General features: G+C 46.3%; 1 long non-coding RNA gene across 1 annotated transcript; it reads left to right on the top strand.

The window, feature by feature from the left end:
* Nucleotides 1-2,917: 2,917 nt before the first annotated feature.
* Nucleotides 2,918-4,277, top strand: LOC136357134 (uncharacterized). Its single transcript, XR_010742229.1, has 2 exons — nucleotides 2,918-3,183; nucleotides 3,370-4,277. It is a non-coding gene; the product is annotated as an uncharacterized lncRNA (long non-coding RNA).
* The last annotated feature ends 10,741 nt before the right edge of the window (nucleotides 4,278-15,018 follow it).

Here is a 15,018-nt window from a genome sequence, read left to right on the forward strand (position 1 = left end):
AACGCAGTGCAGTGCGCTCGTTTATCCGGTCTGTGACTGGTCACAGACCGATCAGATCGTGGGTTAGGTGGCGACAGGCGGTCTGACGCACGCCTCGCCCCATCCCGTCAGGATGAGAGCCTCCAAGCACTCGTCCCTAGCCGGAACCGGCGTGTTAGCTCCTGGAGATGGCACGTTGGTCCCGGTCAGATATATGCCAGGCTTCATCCTAACCATTACAAGCAAGATATTGTATGAAGAAGGGCGAGCATGCAGATTGCTAGACTGACACGTGGTGGGCAAGAATGACCGATTTGTGACCGGTCTGACACTGGTCATGTCGTCGGCAGACAACCATGTTCCCACGTTGCACCTGCTTCCGGCGGAGTGGAGGTAGGTATGGGCCATCCCATCAGAAGGTCATTCGGACAGCAGCCATTGCAAGTCTCCGCCCATTTATGAAGAGATGACAGGGTGATCCCCGAGGTCAGACGAGTGAGGACGCGTGGCCACACTCAAAAACAAGCAGTGTTTTTAGCTTTCTAGAGAAGGCAAGCCAAGTTGGAGTAAAGATAGGATAAGTCCCCAACCAAAAAGAGAGATAGGTAGAGGTGGTGCATGTGGTATCCCCTTGAGATATAAAAGGAGGACCTTGCCCACTTAGGAGAGGGGGACGAAAAGAAGAAAGGAGAGAGGAACTGGAGAGTAGATCCCACGAGAGGAAAAAAGGGAGAAGAGGGTTTCTAGAGTAAGAGCTCTCTGGCTCTCCAGCTCTTTGTAGCTTCTTCATACACAGATCCACCAGAACATAGGAGTAGGGTATTACGCTTCTCGGCGGCCCGAACCTGTATACTTCGCCCGTGTCTTGTGCTTTTTCCATTCTCGCGAACTTTCCACAGACTAGGAGCTTAGAATCTCACCCAGGGCCCCCGGCCGGACCGGCAAAGGGGGGCCTGCGCGGTCTCCCGGTGAGGAGCCCCACGCTCCGTCAACTGAATATGATTTATATCTTATATTTTTGCACAAAGTTTTTAAATAAGACAATGGTCAAAAGCGTGTCAAAAAGTCAATGGCGTCATCTATTAAAAAATGGAGGGAGTATTTTTTTAGCAACTTTCATATAGAAAATTTTTAAAATTTCATACTGTTTAGTAGTTTGCTAAGTATGTGTGTGAAAACGAAGAAAGAAAGTTGGAAACATAGCCTTTAGAACAGAGATATTTAACCATTTGCCCATTTAGATGTGGCAATTAACTTTTTGCCACTGGACCCACATGTCATTGAGATAGGGGTGGCAAATAGTTATTTGCCAAATCTAAAAGTGGTAAATAGTTAAAAGCCCCTTTAGAACACCGCCTAACAAACATAGGGATATAGGAATGCTAGGTTACAGCAAGGAGATTATCATCCTTAACACCTCCCTTCCCTCTCTTACGGTGGACAATTAACATATTGCTACTTTCTCTCTTCACAAACTCTCTCCCACGTCAATGAAAATTGACGTGGATAGATTTTACCAGGGGGTGGATAGATTTTAGTATTTTACGGCTGGCACACACCCGCCGTACATGTCCTATAGTTTTTAAGGATCCAACTGCAAAACATCGTTTCCAGGAGGGGCTAACTGCAAGTGTTCGCTAGCAGCAAACCTGCAAATCGCAGTTGCATGCTGAGAAGAAAAACAGTACTGCTGTTTAGTGTTATCTTGTTGCAGGACAGTTAAGGATATTATGGTCGTGGGACCAGGAAGACTTAATTTGAGCTCAGGAAACAGTCGCCATACCTCTGTATTATGGGCATCAATTGATGCACCGAATTGGGCAGGCACACTTGCCTGTACTGACTAAGATTCCACTGATAATTGTGTGCGTTTGCTAGAGAATCTTTTCTTCGAGTAACTGTTTTTGTTTGGTGGGAGTAACATTAGATAGATTTAGTGCACTACTATTTTTTTTTTACGGTTCTCTACTAAAGTTTATTAATTAATACTGTTTTTATAAAAGATGTATAACTTAGAGCATCTACACTATAAGAATGCATACTAATATTTACTGATATACTCCCTCTATCTTAAAAATACTAAAAGAAAAGTTTAAACATAAATACAAAATATTTGCAGCGGGTATTTTTAAACATATAGCAAAAAATTTTGAGTTTATAGGGTAGTAAATCGACTTGGCAACAAATTACGCAGCTTAAATCATGTGCACCATTTAGGTCTACTATTAGACAAGGTTAAAAATAACGGTTCTTAAAACAAACAGTTACCCAAAAATGGTTAAACAGTTGTTAGTGCCGTTTACCGAATGAATGTTCAAATTTAAAATTATGAATGAAAGGATTGGTTGGATTCCATAGGAAACCTGGTTTTAATTCAAATGGAGTGGGGTGGCGACAGTCGTGGAGGTGAGGAGAATCGAGGTCCACGGTGACGGGTGGTCAAGGTGGCGAGCTCCCAATGGCGCGGATCGAGCCAGGGCGTGACCGACGAGCTCCTGGCGGGGCACAAATCGGGATGTGTGAGCTCTAGGTCCTCTTCGCCATTATTATCTTCCTCTTCCCTCTCTTGTTTGTTTAGCTGCTCCCCCCCCCCACCCCGCCAGATGCGATGCCACCGGTGGCCTCATCCTGTACCAACCTCTCTACTCTCAAGCTCGGGGCACACGGGGGTTTAAGTGGAGCAATGTTCAAAATAGCCGGCTATAGCCACCGCTATAGCGGGATATAGCGAGGATAGTTAGCTTTTGACGCTAAACGATGTTTTCCGCTAATAGCAGCAATTAGCCGGCTAAATCCGCTAAATTACACTTCATTTAGCGCCATTCAGTTTGCAATTTGTGCTTGGGCCAAAATCCAGAGCAGGCCCTGGGCCTTCTCCAAGTCTCGCTGGTGGCCCAAAGGGGAGGTATAAGAGCAAGCTAGCAAGTAGCAAGGCAGCAACCCTAGCCATTCCTCAATCCTCTTGACCTCTCCTCTCCCCCAAAAGAGCGGCGACGGCGGCGGCGGCGGCAGCGGCCATGAGCCTGTGATATACGTCGACCTGCGACACGATTCTTTGGTGGCTGGGCTGCGGAGTTAGAGTCTCGGAGGCAGCGACGGCCTCGACCTGTAGACTCGCGACTTGGGGCTGCTGAGGAAGAAGTTTCTTTCGAGTTTTGAGTTTTGACGCCATGCCCTAGCCGGAGCAACAAGCAAGTCAGACAGGCAAGTTTAATTTTCTTCTTTTCTTCTTCTAAACTTAGTATTGTTCCTTTTGCTCCTTTCAAATGTCAGGCAATGAGGATAGACAGAGGATTAGATAGATGGAAGATTAGAACTTGGACCATGTTAGTTCATGATTTTTTCCTGATTCCATGTTTATATGCATAATTCTTGACTGATTTCTGTCAGGCAATTACAAAACCGCTAAATGGGATTAGCGGCGCTATAGCCCGCTATAGCCTTTCTTAGCCTCTACAGATACCAGCCGCTAAAAGCCATAGCCAGCTATTTTGAACATTGAAGTGGAGTTGGCCAATGGAGCTCGAAGCGGTGCGGATTTGGGTGGCATAGGCCGACAGAGCTCGGGGCTTCCAACCGCCGCCTCTTGTTCACACCGCCTCCCTACTCTTCAGTGTGCCGCCATCCACCGTCCCCCTCCTCGTCGCCAAGGTGCTGGGGCAGATCAGGATGCCGTCTCCGCCGCTCATCCTCTAAAGAGTTGCCGCCTACCTCCCTCAGGCACGACACGAAGGAGCTCGATGGTGATAGCGACGGGAAGCTCCGTGTGGCATCATTCTTCTTCGCGTTCAGTCCTTTTTGGTTGTCGCCGCCACTCAAAGCTCTGTGCTGGGGAACAGGGGCACCGCGTAGTAGCCTCATGGGCCTGACAAAGGAGGAGACCCTAGGAGGGTGGGTGACTGACTGATAGGGCCCATGTGTCAGGTTCGATGTTGATGGCTGGTGGCTGGCAGTGGCGGCGACGATTCCTGGCCAAGAGCGCACAATTCCCAGCCAGCGAGGGCATTGCCCATGTGTCGCACTACGATTCCATGCAGCATGCAGCTTTTCGAGAGACGGCGAAGCATTGCGGCCTACGGCGAGAAACTGCGAAGACGGGATGGGGGTCAACCGTGAAATTGGGAGCGTTTGAATCAAGTGGCACACAGTGTTATGGAAGACGAAATACGGATGTCGGACGGGGAGAGTACTGCCAAACGATTAATCGGAATACGGATGATTAGTCGGAATATGACGGAAATTTAACGTTTTGCAAATATAAGTACATAGTTAATAATAGTTTGTCCTTTTAGAGGTAATTAAATCCATATGAACACATTCTAGTTTCCTAGTATATATATTTAAATAGAACAACCATAACATGACATTAACTTAACATACACGTACTAAAGTTAATAATGCAAAAAATATCATAATGCATATTTATGCATTAACTAGTGGTAGGTTCAGTTCATAATGCCTGCCATTGCTGCCATAACAAATTATATATAATAATACCATGATAATTTGCATTACACGTTATTGAAATCTTATACTAGTATTAGTGCATTTGAAAAATATTTGGTCTTCAAAGAGATTAATATAGTAGTACATGCATGCTGTACAGGAGTACGAGAGAAGACAACTAACAGGATAGGCTATCGTGCGTGAGCTGGGCCCAGTGAATTTGATCATGCCCGATTATATACTGCCAATACGGCCGATTAGTCGGAAAAACGCTGGATTAATCGGTAATAACAGGAATTACGCGTTTTTGGACGACTAATGTGACGGACTGCTTACCGTCACCGTTTTAACGGGCGTCATAGCGGCCGTATCAACCGTTTTCCACAACGCTGGTGGCACATGCTGTTTCACTAATTAAGCTGAGTTTTTTTTTCACTTTCCCAACTCAAGTTTTTTTTTTCACTTTCCCAACTCAGCTCTCTTATTTTTTGCGTGCATGCCTTTGAAACTACTAAACGATGTGTTTTTTTTAAAAAAAAGTTCTATACAAATGTTTTAAAAAATCATATTAATTCATTTTTCAAGTTATTTTAGCTAATACTCAATTAATTATATGTTAATAAGCCACAATATTTTCGTGCTGCCTTAGTGGACCCAGATATATTGTCAATGGCAGATGCGGCGGTGTTGGCAGAATAGACACCATGCACCACTACTGTTGTTTTAAATAGTATATATAGCTATTCTTAAAGCATGTCTAGATCCGTAGAGAAAATAGGAACGGAGGATGAAACAACATTTAACTTTTAAATCCTGGTGATATATCGGAGTCCTATACATTTGCTACACTATTTCATCCCATAGACTGCCCCACTTCAGACAACTAAATGATCGGATCAATGTATCTATCGATCAGTAGAGCGTTGATTTGGACAACTGTACCTTTCATGGGATAATTGAATAGTTGGGACCTTATTTGCTACAATTGAATTTAGACGTATATTTCAATGTGTTAATTAAACAGTTGGGACCTTTGCTACTATTAAGTTTAGACCTACATTTCATAAATTTCGTGTATTTAACAAAGCAGTTCGACATTGCCTTCAGGTCGAACGAACGTGGCAAAAATCTCCATCAAGACAGCGACAATTGTCTTGTAGACGAATTTACAGAATTGCGGCAAATGCCTTTGTTTTTTAAATGAAAATCCCAATCAACTTTAGCAGCATGTAGATCAGACGTTAATCCTTATTGGGCCAGAGATAGTTGGGCACTTTTTTTTTAAGAACCCATGCATTTATTCAATATATAGAAGATTACATATATATATATATATATATATATATATATATATATATATATATATATATATATATATATATATATATATATATATATATATATATATATATATATATATATATATATATATATATATATATATATATATATATATATATAAACTAGACATACATGAGTGATGGATTTGGATCAGGTGCGGTCACAATAGTGACTGCAACTTAAACAATAGCCGTACGCATCGTTGGATACAAGCTGGACAGCCTAGATCGCGCATTGTACCGTCGACAACACTGTAGCAATAAATACTGTAGCACAGAGTACTGTTCACATGGCTACTGTAGCTTTGATCTAACCCGTTGATCGCAAAAAATAGACGGCCAAAGTTGCGTGCAGTTGTTAACTTGCAATCACTAGTGTGACTACACCTGATCCGAATTCACGAGGGATGATAACATCTCTAGAAGAAATAGTGATTAATTTGCCCACAATAGGACAAGACAGACATACATCACAATTTGCAGAAAGACCTCTAGAAGATAAACAAATTACATAGAGATCCTAAAAATAAGCAAAGAAGGACTCTAAAAGAAAATTAAAAAGCAATCAAGTACTTACTTTGCTTCTTCTTCCGATCCGATGACCAAAACAATAAAGTCGATAGTGGCGATGGCGAGAACGAGGTTGACCGCAAAAGATAGTATCGAAACACAAATCCAACGGGGGTCTCTTATAAGTAGAGGTTGAAACAGATTCAATAAATAGGAGAAAAATCAGTCTAGCCTTGAAAACACACCATTGAAGACAAAGAAGGACATCAAATCGGTAGGAATAAACTTGCCGGAGTTGGTCTGAAAGGCCGGTGCTATCTTGCCGTTGTGGAGGAAGAAGACCTTCCACCAAAGGACATATCGGCTGCACCTGTGGACCAGAACTTCTCAGCCATGCAAGACAGCAAGCAGGATGAAGACATCGTCATCTCCCTTGAGCTGTGCATGAAAGGGAAAGAAGAAATCTTAACATGAGATAAACTCGATCTATAATGGGATAGACCTAACTGCAGGATGAACCCGACCACCCACTGGACTCCCCTCCCCTTGTCGATGACCAGTGGCCACCGAAGACAGAGGGGGAAGGGAGGCGAACAGAGGAAAGCTAAAGACACACTTTTTTTTTTTGCCGTCGCATAGACTCTCAGCCTCCACCGACATAGAGAGAAAAAGTGACCTCTCCTATGGTTGGGCACTTGGGTTGGACATATTGTCCAAAAGAAGGACAAGCATGCCCTCATTCTACACCTATATGTATACTAGCATTGTGGTCCCTTTTCGGGTTTCTTTGCATCGCATAAATTTTACAGCATATTTTTGTTTGAATTAATATTGTGCTCTTATCCTCATTTCACGTAAAATGTTTGCACTCGGTGTTACAATCCATTGGCATCCATCTTTATCACTAGTGCTTCTCTATATGGCTAGACAGGTGGGATCGACTAAATCATGTGTTACTACAATGAGAATTATCTTGATGTAGTAGTAGATACTGACACGTGGATCTGGACCCACGAGCTGGGACTTGGGCCGTGCCGGGCTAGCACGGCCTGGCCCATCGTGCTTCGTGCTAGAACAGGCCGTGCCGGCCCAGCACGGCCTACTAATCGTGCCGGGCCGTGCTAGGCCGAGGTGGAGAAGAAAGGACCCAAGCACGGCCCAAAGCACGGCGGGCGCTGTTCGGGCCGTGCCGGCCCAAGCACGACCCACTTGTTACCTTGCCGCCGCCGCCGCCTAGTTGCTTCGCAGCGCGCCGGTGCCCGCCGCCGCCTGTTGCTCCGCACTGCGCCGACGTCGATCGGCCACGCATGCACGCACACTGAACGGCAACGGCACGCACGCACACTGAAGTCTGACCACGCGGCCACGCGCCCACGCCCATCTGCATGGTACAACAATAGTCAACATGCGACCATGCAGGCATGCACATCTGCATGGCACTGTTCCCTTGATAGTTGAGAAGGAGTAATTCCATTCAGATAACGCGTTCAGATATCGTCACAGGAGTTACGTTCCATTCAAAACAAAACAGAAATCACCATCTGGGCTCCCCGGCATGCACGCACGCACTCGACGCTCGAGGCACCTGCCTCCTGATCATCTCGCACAGTCGCGCTCGAATTTTTTTTATTTTTAATTTTTTTTATTAAAAGTTTTACAAAAATAATTTTCCATTTTGAAAATTGACGGAAGTAGTCGCCTACCGCCCTCTCAGAGGGCGGCGAAAATGACGTGGCAGACGGCCGTTCGCTCTCGGGCGACGGCCGTCAACGAAATTTGCAGGCGGCCCCCTTGCCGCCCTCCGCGAGGGCGATTTTGTACTGTGCGGGGGGCCGCCTGCAAATGGGCGGCGAGGGTGGGCATGGAAATTTGCAGGCGGCCCCCTTGCCGCCCTCCGCGAGGGCGATTTTGTACTGTGCGGGGGGCCGCCTGCAAATGGGCGGCGAGGGGGCATGGAATTTTGCAGGCGGCCCCCTTGCCGCCCTCCGCTAGGGCGATTTTGTATTGTGCTCTATATTTTTGTATAAATATCAATAGTTATCAAATCATTTTATATTGAAAACTATACAAGATTAAAATCTCCAAGACTGGTAAAATACAATTTTATTATTTTTTAGGGCATATTTGGATTGTTACCGTACAAATATTTTTTTACCGTACAAATATTTTATTAATTTTTAGGGCATATTTGGATTGTTAGTGCCAAATTTTTCTTCACGACCAAATATTTGGTAAGGTAAAATTGCATTTGATCATATTTGGTTTGCTGCCAAAATGTAAAATTGTAGTGAAGAATGTTCTACATAATCTCAAATCTAGATTACGTATTACCAATGAATAGGCTTTCATTTTCGTGTGTTGTGTGATAGTGGGAAAGAAGATATGAAGAGGTTGCCTTCAGATTGTCAATTATATAGCGTCGTTTTCACTGCAATATATGTGAACTCAATGAGATACATTATTCATTAGATGTGACAAGACGATCACGCGTGGGCGTGATTCACTTTATGTAAACAGGCAGCGCCGAAAGTTGATAGTGATAACTCGAGCTGCCGCTTTTCATGTGTGCTGTTGTGGACTGTGCGCGCTACTGGATCTGACACTACCGTGCAGCGCCGAAAGTGTGTTGTCGTGAGCATAAGTTGTTCTAGCACCATATGAATGAAAAGAACTATGTAGACGAGACAAACACAAGTAGTACTGCAGTAGTAATAGCAAAAGTAGTACTGCTTTACAAGTTTGTAAGCCAAAAGAAACGGTCACATAAGGACTGAAGAGGTAGAACACTACTGACGAGGCCTCTTACCCCTGTCCCTCCTACCCTGCGCCCTAACGTGCCCGTGGGAGTACGTGAGTCGGTCCGGGGGTACGGCACGGCCAACCCGTCCTGCCTGTACAGGTGTGACCTCTGGCTGCTCCTGAGTGTGCGCCTCTGGAGCTCCTCCAAGCTGAGAGGAGCCTAGTACGTCGTGGTGGTCTGCACCGTGCAAGTCGTCGTCGTAGAACTGGCTAGTAGGACCAGTCCTACCGGCGTGAGACGAAGAGGCCCCAGTACCGAAGATCCCGGCTGCAAATCCTGCTGGACAAGGACCATCAGTTTCGTACAGGTAATTAACAGTATTAATAAAAAGTAAAGTACCGTGTGGGCGAGGGATCGACGCTCCGTGAGAGGAAGAGCTGGCGAACGCGCCCGAAGAGGTGGCGAACGCCCCTGCGGAGCTCGTGGAAGCGCCGGTCGTGCCTGCGAACGCGCTCGAAGGCAGACGAGGTCCTGCGATGAGGAAACGTGCAGTTAAAACATGGTGACATAATCGTGCAAAAGCTGAAACAAAAATGAACTTATATCTGGGCTGAACTGTACCGTGCAAAATAGGTGCCGTAGGTCGAGGTCCTGCTCCGACGGTAGGCGCGCGAGGCCGTGGTTGTACCGGACCAGCTGGAGGTACGACGTCCACGGCGCTGCGACAGGAGAAGACGCGCATGACCGCACGCATCTTCTCCTGCATCCGGTCGAAGGTCGCCCTCTGCTCAACGTCAGTCAAGTGCAAACCTCTGTTCAACCTCACTTGGACTGCGGTGATATCGGCACTGATATCCCGTGCGGCATCAGCCTATGCAAGATGGAAATAACAAATTCAGTAGTTGTCCTATATTATGCAAGATAAATGAAATAATTGTAAGAAGTAATACAAATTGGACGTACCGCCACGAAGTAGTCTCGGTCACGGTGCGTGGGATACGCGTCCGTGACAGCGGCAACGTGCGGCTCTGGGGCGTCTGGAGTGAAGGTCACACGCGCACGAGTGCGAGGAAGGTACCAGCGAAGGTACTCACAGTAGTTCTCCTCCGTGTGTGGGAAGAGCTCGTTGATCACCTCCTCTGTAGCTAACACCCAGTCGTCAACGTACTGCTGTACACGTGGAGCCCAAAGTGCGCCTGCTAGCTGTCCCCGTCGAGTCAACCTGTGAAGAGAGGTAAATTATATGGCTCGATGAAGTAATTATCATAAAAATTTAGAAATGAACAATCCGAACTCACGAGTGGTCGGCAGGGAGGACGGTCGGCTGCACGTTGCCCGGAAACACCTGCCTAAGTCCGAACTGTCTCATCACACGCTGCGGGCGGTGAGGCTCAACGAAAATGTCGAACACCATCGGCAGGATGGTGAGCCAGTAAGCCTGGTCGCGTGTGCACAAGGACGAAAGTCCTAGCGGTGCTCTCGCAGCGACGGCCTCTTCTGTGTACGGCTCCCAGATGACGTCGCTCGGCTGGAGACGGTCAAACTCGAACACGAAGTCCGGGTAACCACGTCTCACCTGGACGTGAGCGTAACGACGCTGCAATAAACATGATCGGAATTAGACATGTTATGTGAAGAAAAAAAAAAGACGACTGATAAACTTATAACGCAGCGAAGTTGCACTAACCCCACGTCGACACCAGTAAGTCCCCATCGTGGGACCGTCCTCTGGCCACTGCGCGCTGCGACCAACCCCGTAGGGTGCGCTGTCCACCACTGGTCGACCTATGGCAAACCTCTCGGCTGCCCAAAGCTGAAGCAACATAGGGCAGCCAGCGATGATCGCTCCCGCGTCAGTCTTCGTGCACGCCTCACAGAGGGCACGGTACGTGGCTAATAGCACGGCAGAACCCCAGCTCCACTGCGGCACGTCCTGTGGCTGAGCATCCGCGATGGACCGTGCGTAGTGGACCAGCCGGAAGTCCACAGCGTGCCCGTGGGTGCTAGTGAACATCACCCACCCGAACAACCACAACAGGTACGCCTCAAGGGAGCGTCGGACCGAGTAATCATCAGCGTCAGGGTGCAGAAGGTCCGCCTACAATTAAGAATGAAATGTTAGTACAAAACACTCATTCGGTCGCAAATAAGCACGTATGATAATAACAACTTATTTACTTACAGTGAACTGGAGCAACCAAGCCTTGCTAGGCCCGACTGTAGAGTACGGAGGAAGGGTGGTGGTCGGTCCTAGGTGTGGAAGGCGCATCACCTGCTCGAAGCGCGCAGTGATATCCTCCTTCCACCCAAAAAAACCGTCCACGGGACCAACTGCTGCTCCCGCCAGCGGTAGCCCGAGCAGGTACGACACGTCCTGCAGTGTCGGAGCCATCTCCCCACAGGGAAGGTGGAACGTGTGCGTCTCAGGTCTCCAGCGGTCTACAAGAGCGGCAAGGAGTGACCGGTCTGCATCCCACCGCTTCGCTGGGTCACGGTCGTCCGCCGCCGCCTCAACAAGCCTACAAAGTGGTAGAAGGCCTGCCGCACGCAACCTGTATAGAGCAAACTTCAAACATAAGTACAACACAAAGCAAAGTTGAGTTGAAATGTGAACATACGCGTACCAAGGAACGTGACGTGGGTCGACACGCAACCACTCGCGCGACGTGCGTGGACGGAAGGTGCCGAGCTGTGCACCCTCGACTGCTGACAGGAACGAGCGGTGGTTCCTGTCAATCCCACGGTTCAACAGCGCCGGTGTGTCGTACGCCATACCTGCATCAAATAGGTTGATCAGAAACATATAAATAATTAGTTCAACATAAGTAATAAATGTTCATAAGCGAATTACTAACACATATTAAACAAGAGTACAAACAAAAAAAAGTGTTTAGTCCGAACACTCATCACGATAACATTATGATACAACACCGAATAGTTCGCAATACTACTAGTACAACAATAGTCGGAGGTACTCATTACAACAACATTGAATTGAAATTACACGATAGAAGTATTTAGTCCGAACACTCATTACATCACAACAGCATTTTATTTCCTAAATCGAAAGCATTGTTACACCATGGAATCGCCTGCTGCGCGACGACGCCTTGGCCTTGCGCGCCTGCTTGTTGTTCCTTCACCAGGTGGTCGCCTACCATCACTTGCCTGTCCAGATGGACTAGCATCTGCGCCGCTTGGAACTTCTGCATTCTTCGGGCATTTCTTGTAAGTATGGCCGCGCAGATCACACTTGCTGCAGCGTAAAGTCCTCCCACCTGCTTCTGACTCATCCATATCATTTCTGATGCGTCTAGTTTGGCGTCGACCCTTTTTCACCCTTAACTTAGATGGATCTGGAATGTAAAAAACTTGGGCACTCAGCGTTGTGTAAGATCCTGAGATCCCGAACCCATATATCTCCTCACTCCATGTATGAAAGATTGCTTCTTTCCTGAAATAATTTGAGACGTACACATTGGGAGATATGCCACAATCACCGGCAGCAGCAAGAACGTGTGAGCAAGGAAGGTGATGAAGCTTCGGCTTCATACAACTGCAGGTACATCTACCATCCGCCTTCAAGACACATTCCTGCACGGCTTGCTTGCGATAGATACCACGCCTGCTCCTATCAACACACATTATTTCATACCGATGCACTTGTGTGCCTTGAGCAACAACTCGATGTCTCCGTGCCTTTTTGATTTTATCTTCCATGTACTTTGTCACTACGTTGCCAAACACTATGTTGTTATCGGCCATGGACGGACCAATTTTCTTGTATCGATCCCTAAAGTACGCTTGCGTGCCGTGAAGGATGAATTCAACAATAGCAACCAATGGAAGTACCCGAACTCCTCGCATTACCCAGTTGTACACCTCTGCCAAATTGGTTGTCATTATGCCATACCGAGATCCATCGGTGTCGAACCATAGAGACCACTTCTCCTTAGGCTCATTCTCAATCCACTGAGTGAAATTTCTGATGGACGACCCTGACCTCCTTCTCATTGTTGGTGGGTCATCATGTAATGCACCAAGAGGTATGGGAGGCTCGTCACCTTCAACTAGTGGTCTGCGAGATTGCTCATCTGTTTGCTTCGTTGTCAACTAATCCAACTTGTCCCACAACTCATTAAATTTCTTCTTTTGGTTCTGTGCACAGAGCCTCTTAAAGAGCTCCATAAGATGCTTGTTCTTGAATTGCTTGTAGAAATTTGCACCCATGTGACGCATGCACCACCGACTCCGAACATCAGGCCACTTAGCTGGAAGTCCCTTCTCATCCCAACCGTTCTGCAAGTAGTCAATAGCCCGCAACATACCCGCATGATGATCATGTATAAGGCAAACGTTGGGCCTCATACGCACCACTGCAATGTGCACTCTCTCTAGGAACCAGTACCAGCTTTCAGTGTTCTCACTCTCTACAAATGCAAAAGCCATAGGTAGAACCTGGTTGTTCCCATCACACCCAATTGCTGTCAATATCTGACCTCGGTATTTACCTGTCATAAAAGTTCCATCTATGCATAGAACAGGTCGACAATGCACAAAAGCATTGATGCAAGCACCCAATGAGAAAAAGGCTCTTTGCAGCACACTCTTTGTTCGATCATCAACCGATGTAAATGTATGTAGGTCATAGTACGTATTATTATTCCTCTGAGCAATGGTGGCTAACAAACGAGGCAAATTATCATAAGAAGCTTCAAATGTGCCATACCTCATCTCAATGATTTTTTGTTTGGCTCTCCAGGCCTTTGCATAGCTTATGGTGTACTTGAATTTGTTCTCGATGTGCCTAATAATTGATTTTGGTTCAAAGCCAATGTTACCAACAACACTGCTGTACATCTCACTTGCCACAAAAGCTGAAGTGATGTTTCGGTGATACTTCTCCACCCCTTGTAAGTAGCACTTGTGCTCGGTCACAATGCTAACTTTCCAATAATCATTCCATTTACCCTTATATGCATGGACACGCCACGGACAATCTTCCTTCATGCACCTCACTTCATACACATAATTTGTTGACTTGACCACCCTAAACTCTCTCTGCAAGGAAACTGCCCAATGCTTCACCGCCTCCTTCATCTCATCCTTATGAGCATACCTTGCACCCTCAATTACCTCGTTCTCCTTATACTCCCAGGGTACATGATCACCCTCTGATATAACAAGTCCAGAGAAGTCCTCATTTGCCCAATCAGTGGCCATTACATCACCTTCCTCATCGGATGATGCGTCGTCGTCCACTTCCTCATTATCCGAATCTTCCCTCTCCATTTCATCAACAATTATACCGACTCTCTCCCCCTCATCCGCCATGCCCATAGCCTGCTCCTCCCTTGGTTGATTTTCCTCATTTTGCATCGATGGTCCAACAACATCCCCTGCATTGATAGGACCCTCTACATCTTCGGTTTGCATTGAAACATTTATATCTTTCTCTTGTACCGACACAAATATAACGAGGGGCCATGACCGTTCAAAAGCCATTTCCACATACCGTCTCCAAGCATCAGTGCTGTCCATCGGCATTAGTTCCCAAAAATAACCTTCTGTTGCACGACTCACTACAACTGACACTGACATTGTGTAGACTTCTTGGTCTATTCTAAATCCTCTCAACAACCAACTATAAATTGACTGAAATGTTCTCTCCGCAGGCCTATCGATGCCCTTAGATGTCATTACAAAATCTGACAGATCAACACCATCTGGACCAAATCTAATATTTCCTTCACCGTGAACTATCTGAAATGTGACCTTACTTGACATTGTGCCTGATGAAAACAATAACTGCGTTAACCTCGCATTTCTGTACTACGCCCTAAGTTACATTCTCTACAATATTGTTCTCTAAATTTCTAAAATTACGTTACATTCTCCAGATCAAACTAAACTACATCTTACAATTAACACTACTGTCTATGTCTCAATTCATACTATTATATTCTATGCTCTGAATCTACACATATGTGCTGTGTGCTACAG

This window comes from Oryza sativa, chromosome 6 (genome assembly GCF_034140825.1).
Source record: "Oryza sativa Japonica Group chromosome 6, ASM3414082v1".
Classification (NCBI taxonomy): domain Eukaryota; kingdom Viridiplantae; phylum Streptophyta; class Magnoliopsida; order Poales; family Poaceae; genus Oryza; species Oryza sativa.